The 6,000-nt window shown below is 50.3% G+C and overlaps 1 protein-coding gene across 9 annotated transcripts in view; it reads right to left on the reverse strand.

Moving 5' to 3' along the window:
• RALY (RALY heterogeneous nuclear ribonucleoprotein) overlaps positions 1 to 5,464 on the reverse strand; it is a 94,894-nt gene extending 89,430 nt beyond the window's left edge. For 2 of the 9 annotated variants that reach the window (XR_006703234.1, XM_045444845.1), the window contains exon 1: positions 5,040 to 5,451. The gene's annotated coding sequence lies outside the window, so the exon portion shown is untranslated. Of the gene's footprint in view, positions 1 to 4,289; positions 4,476 to 5,039 lie in introns of those variants that run through there. The other 7 variants (XM_045444847.1, XM_045444849.1, XM_045444851.1 and 4 more) reach the window with 7 other exon arrangements.
• Between the last annotated feature and the right edge of the window lie 536 nt (positions 5,465 to 6,000).

A 6,000-nucleotide genomic window follows, 5' to 3' on the forward strand; every position in this document is an offset into this window, starting at 1 on the left:
GCTACGGAGGGCCTGGGTGTCTGATATCTTAATATTTCCCCCTTTTCTAAACTAGTGTTGGGGCACCTGCGTGGCTCAGTCAGTCAAACATCCAACTCTTGATTTTGGCTCAGGTCATGATCCCATGGTTCATAATTCAGGCCCTGCATCTGGCTCTGCACTAAGAGCACTGAGGGTGCTTGGGATTCTCTCTCCCTCTCTCTCTGCCCCTCCCCTCTCACTCAAAATAAATACATTAAAAAAAAATAGAAAAAAAAAGAAACTAGCGTTTACATCACCCAGTTTAGTCAGGAATAGTTACCAGATGTGTTGCGAAATATCTCTCCCTCACCCATGCCCCCACTCCCACCCTCCCCATGGAGAACTAGGATCAGTAACTAGAAGGTAAATGAAAGCAGATGTAGGACCCTGCATGAGAAATCTGCCCTCTCTCTTGTGTCCTCACCTCAATAATCAGCATCCTCATCTGTACAACTGCACCAGGTAGAAATCTAGAAGTCATCCCTGATTTCTTGCTTACTCTCCACACCAATCATCTTTGTGTCTCATTCACAATTCCTTCTACACACACACACACACACACACACACACACACACACACACCCTTCATTGGAAACATCATCATCTCCTACCTGTATGTACCATAACAGCCTCCTCCTAACTGGTCTCTTTTGCCCATGGTACTCTAGCCCTCCAATCCAGTCCCCAAACAGGTAGCCAGAGAGCCTTCTAAAATGCCCAGGGGAGCATGGCCCCCCTCATCTCAGTTTAAAGTTCAAACTCCTCAACCTGGGCAACAAGCCCCTTTCATGACTTGGCTTCTGCTCTACCTACCGTACCAGTCTCCTCTCATCTCGGGTCACATCCACCCATCTTTTGTTTTATGATCCATTCAAGAATCTTGAGAAACCTGAGAGATGTATTTAACCCCTCTGGGTCTGTTCCTCACCTATGGAGTGGGAATAATAGTATACTTCTCAAGGTGGTTATAGGAAGGAGTAACACATGTTGAATGCTTAAGAGTATAGTACCTGATAGATACTGTAAATGGCCAAAAGTCTTACCTATTACCACCACCATCTCTAAACTTGCAATTCCTTCTGCCTAGTCTTATCTTCTCTCCTCAACTCTCCAAATCTCGTTTCCTCCTGCCTCAGGTCTCTCTGCTTTTCTTGAGATCTGAAGAAGCCTCCAAGGCTGGGTAAGTAACCATTTCTCTATGCTCTCATAGTGTTTATCCTATTCACACTACTTCTCACACGGCCCGTTTCCTTGCCTGTCTTCCCCACGACACTACATAGACCCAAATCCCCAAGGTTAGGACTGTGCATGGCAGATGCTTAATAATTTTCCTGTAAATGAAAAACTTTCCGATAATGAAGTGTCCAATGAAACCGAATCTCAACAGGTAGCCAGAACGGGACTTTAAAGTTCCTCAACTACAAGATCCTACCCAATAAACAATTCAGCACATTCTGACATTATCACACTCAGGGGTTTAGACTTAATACATAGGCAATGCTAAACCATCAGATCTTTAAGGAAAGTGCAACATGCTCATATCTGTTTGCTGCCCTATTAAACCCATCTCTGGAACACCTCCCACTCCCACCCCCTGTAGATATCAGGACAAAATTCCAACTACCCTTCACAAACACCACATTCTACCACCCCACCATCTCCCAAACACATAGAACGGGAAAAGGTCAAACCAAAGAGAATTCTGAAAGGCTAAATGCATTTAACTCCATCTTAACCACCTGCAAACAAGGAGTATCCATAAACACCCTCTAGGAAACCAAAGCTAATCCCTCTTGTGTGACTATATACAAAGAGGAGGGCAAAGAGAGAGAACATTTCATAAAGGTAATCCATTTAATCATCCTCTGAGTAGTTCTGATCCGAGCTGCTGTCATAGCACTGCTATTCTTGATCACTGCAGCCTGATATGCCCAAACCCTGTATAGTCAGAAAGGCAGGTGCAAACAAGGCAAGTGGAGGGCCCTCTGGGTTCTATTTCAAGGGTAAGAGGTCACTTTGGAAGACACAAAAGAGGCTAGCACAGATCTCCAAAACAGGCTTCAGTGATAGAGGAAAAGGGGGGAAGGAGCTTAAGCAAAGGTACAATCAGGCTTCTGTTCCCACTCTGGGGATGCATACCACACCCTACTGCCAATCAGGGCTGATCATTTTGCATTTACAAAGCACCCTGAGGTCAAGGGAGGTACAAAGAGTGCCAACTTTGCCAGTCACAAAAGGACAAAATATGTATAATCCCACTTACATATAGTACTTAGAATAGTCAAATTCAGACACACAAAATAGTATGGTGGTTGCCAGGGGCTGGGGGGAGACGGGAATAGGCAGTTAGTGTTTAATGGATACAGTTTCAATTGGGGAAGACAAAAATTTCTAGGTAAGGATAGTGGTGATGGCTGCATAACAGTGTGAATGCACTTAATGCCAGAGAACTGTCCATTTAAAACTGGTTAAAATGGTAAATTTTATGTCCCGTGTATTTTTACAAAAAACAAAAAAACACCCACACTGGCTTTAAAGTTATACTGTCCGCAGTTATCAATTACATGATCCTGAGCAAGTCATATAACCTCTCTAAAGCCTATTTCTTCCTCTGTAAATCAGGGATAATACCTAATTCATAAAATTGCTCTGAGGAATAAATGAGATACCCCACAGAAAGTCCTTAGTCCAGTACCTGGTATATGGTAAGTACTTAATGTTAGCTATTATTTCTACTACTGCAATAGACTTTCACGGCCATTTCTCACAGCTCCCACACAAGCCTGTTGAGTTTACAGAAAAGGAAACAGGTTCACAGAGTCACAATAAGTGGCTCAATTTATTATGCCACATCAAATCCTCTGCCCATGAAAGGTGTCCTGTCCTTACCACTTGTTAATCTGGTGATTATAAGAAAGGCAAGTACCCCAACCTTGCTGTGTCTCCATTCTCAATTACAGCTGTAAAATGGAGATGTAAAGCAAATTCTAAGAACTCCCTCACAGAACTGATTAGAAATGAAATCAGATGATTCCAGAAGAGTACTATAAACCATAAAGTACCACACAATAAAAGTAATGAGAACTGGTACACCCGTGCACAAAACCTGACCTTTTAATGCAAAACCTGAGGCATGGAGAGTGGCTGGAACTAAACAACTTCCTCGTGATTTCAATTTACTCAGGATTCCTGGTCTTAAGGCCTGACTATGTAATTTACTGCTCTTTCAAAAGGTGGCAAGGGATTATAGAAATATAACTACTACTGGACTGGGAATTCTAGTTCCGATTTGTCACTAAGGCAGTCTGTGAATTTAAACAACTTACTTCCCCTTTCAGTGTTCAATTAACAGGGAAGAGGGACAAGGCAAACAAAAAAGTTAGACCAGATAGTAAGACCCCTTCCAGCTCCTACATACCACAACTTCTAAATACAGAATTTTGGAAAAAGGAGGGCACAACAGACCTCCAGACTCTCAAGAATTAATGCAAACATCAGGAGACTCTTTCAAAATGTGGCCTACCTGATTTTGACACTTCCCACACCAGGATCAAACACACTGGAAAACTAGAACACTAGTCAAAGTTAATTTTAGTTCGCTTTTATCCCTCTTGGTCTTACCTGAAAATAGGGAAAATAAAACCCTATTTGAAGGCAGAGAGTTGAAGCACTTGACTTGAGCCACTTCCTGCTTCCCCTCCCCCAACCAGGAGCTATAAACCTAAACACTACGGAGAACACTCAAGGTTTGCGGGGAGGAACATACTATAAACAAAATGGATAGCCCTCACTGTTACAATGACTCAAGCCTTCCTTGCGCCAAAATCCCAGAGAATTTCAGTTGTACCTGAGATCTGGAGTCCCCTACCTTCATCAAATTCTAACGGGCAATACTAGCAACAAATCCACAGTAATTTCCTTTCCCTCCGACCCCTCATATCCCCAGAATGGGATTTCATCCATAGCATAGTGGACACTAGCCTAGAAGTCAGGGAAAACGGAGTTACGCCTCCAACGATGTGACCCAAGGGTAAGTCAAAATCCTCTCTGCACTAAGAGATTACACAAGCTCACACTTAAGAAATAACTAACAGGTACTAGTACCAAGACTTTACACTTCTACGACTACTATGATTTGCAGCACATTATTTCACCTCCCTGAGCCTTGTTTTTTTGCTTTTGGAAAGGGGGATAACCCCAGAAGGCCGTCATGAGCATTAAATGAAACAGGGCTTACAAAGTTCCTAGTCAAGTCCATTAAATGTTACCTGTTGGTATTAAACACTTCTCTCACATATTAGTTTCCTAAATCCACAAACATGCTGCGAGGCGACTTTCTTTCCCAAATTTTACGGAGGGACAAACTAAAGCTCGGCTGCACACAGAGGGCTGCGTGAATTGCGGAACACTGCCCCAGCTCGAGGACCGGTTGTTGCTCCTCTCCGAGCCCCAAGGTGTGCAAGGAGCCCAGGAGCGGCAGCGGCGGGGGCCGCGGCGGCGCTCAAGCCTGGGGGGAGCGAGGCAGGGCCAGTTCTGCGCACCTCGGGGAGCCCGCAGACCCAGCCGGGTCGGGCAGGAGAGCCGGAAGAAGCCGGGGCCGGAGCCGGGACCGAGCCCGCCCAGGCCTCCCCGGTGCGGCCTCCGCTCCCTTCCCTCCTCCCCTCGCCGGGTGGGGCGGGGCGCGAGCACAAAGACTCCAACTTCCGAGCGGGCGCGGGCCCACCCCGCCAACTCTTGGCCCAGGCCCGGCCCGCAAGGGGGAATCGGCCAGGGAACGCCAGGCGGCCGGGGGCAGGCGAGGATGGGCCGGGCTAGCGACCCGGGGCGGCGGGCCCGGGGATGGGGAGGAGGTGCGGGCGGAGGGGGCCGGGAGTTACTCCCGCTCCTGGGACGCCCAGAATGGCCGAAAAAAGAGTTTCTAAAAATAGGCAGGAACTGGAGTGAAGAGGTGGGCGGCCGAAAAGGAAAGAGGAACACTCCCCCGCACCCTTAAGGAGACGCCCGTGGCCCCCACTCACCCGCGCCAAGAGGTCTGGAGGAAGCCGCGCAGCGCGGAAGGAGGCGGTGCCGCCGCACTCGGGGGCGGAAGGGAGGGAGCGAAGGAGGAAGAAGGCGGCTCCGGCCGCGGCGTGAGGAGCTGAGCACACGCGCGGGAGTCGCCCCAGCCGCCGCTACCGCCCCCTCAGCTTCTCCCGGCTCAGCCCGCCCCGCGCCCGCGCCGCTCGCGCGCCCCGCCGCACTGACAGCGGCGCGAGCCCCGCAGCCGCGAGTCCTTCCCTCGGCCGGCACCACTGAAGCGCGCGGGAGTGGGGGTGCCCTGAACGGTTTCCCTAAGCTTGGCCCCACCCGCCGCTCCAGCCCTGGCCCTGGGCCTTCCCTCCACGCCCCTGCCTCTTTCTCCAGGAAAGGACACCGAGACCCAAGCGCTGAGTCCGCAGCCCCACCCTGACACAGCCCGGCTTCCCGGGCGCATGGGCTTTCCCCACCCCCTCAGCCTCGCTTTGGAAAGGTCCAGAGCTTCGGCGGGGAGAAGAGGCAGGCGGAGCCAGGGCGGGGCCTGACTGAGGGAGAAGGGACCGAGGAGAGAGGCTGGAGAGGCGGAGCTAAGGACTGGGAGAGAGAGACTCTGCTACACCAATAAGCGAGCCGAAGGCGGGGCAGGGCTGAGAGGGTGGTGAGGCCGGAGACGAGAGAAGCGCAAGGCAGGTATGGAAGACCGTGGAGGCCGCGCCGAGCCAGGAGCCAGGGCCGTGCTTGAAAGGAGGGGACGTGGGTGGAGCTAAAGGGAGGCCGTGCCCGTAGGAGGAGTCAAAGGTGGAGGGAGACCGAGGCGAGGCTGGGCGAAGCGGCACCCTTAGCAGAGGGGGCCGGAGGCGTGGCAGAAGAGAAACCCAGGAGGGAGGAAAAATTGAAGCGGGACAGAAGGAGGCGTGCCCGGAAGCCGAGCAGGGAGGTGGGGGCTCAAAGGTGGCCACTCCG

Source organism: Leopardus geoffroyi, chromosome A3 (assembly GCF_018350155.1).
Source record: "Leopardus geoffroyi isolate Oge1 chromosome A3, O.geoffroyi_Oge1_pat1.0, whole genome shotgun sequence".
In the NCBI taxonomy this organism is placed as follows: domain Eukaryota; kingdom Metazoa; phylum Chordata; class Mammalia; order Carnivora; family Felidae; genus Leopardus; species Leopardus geoffroyi.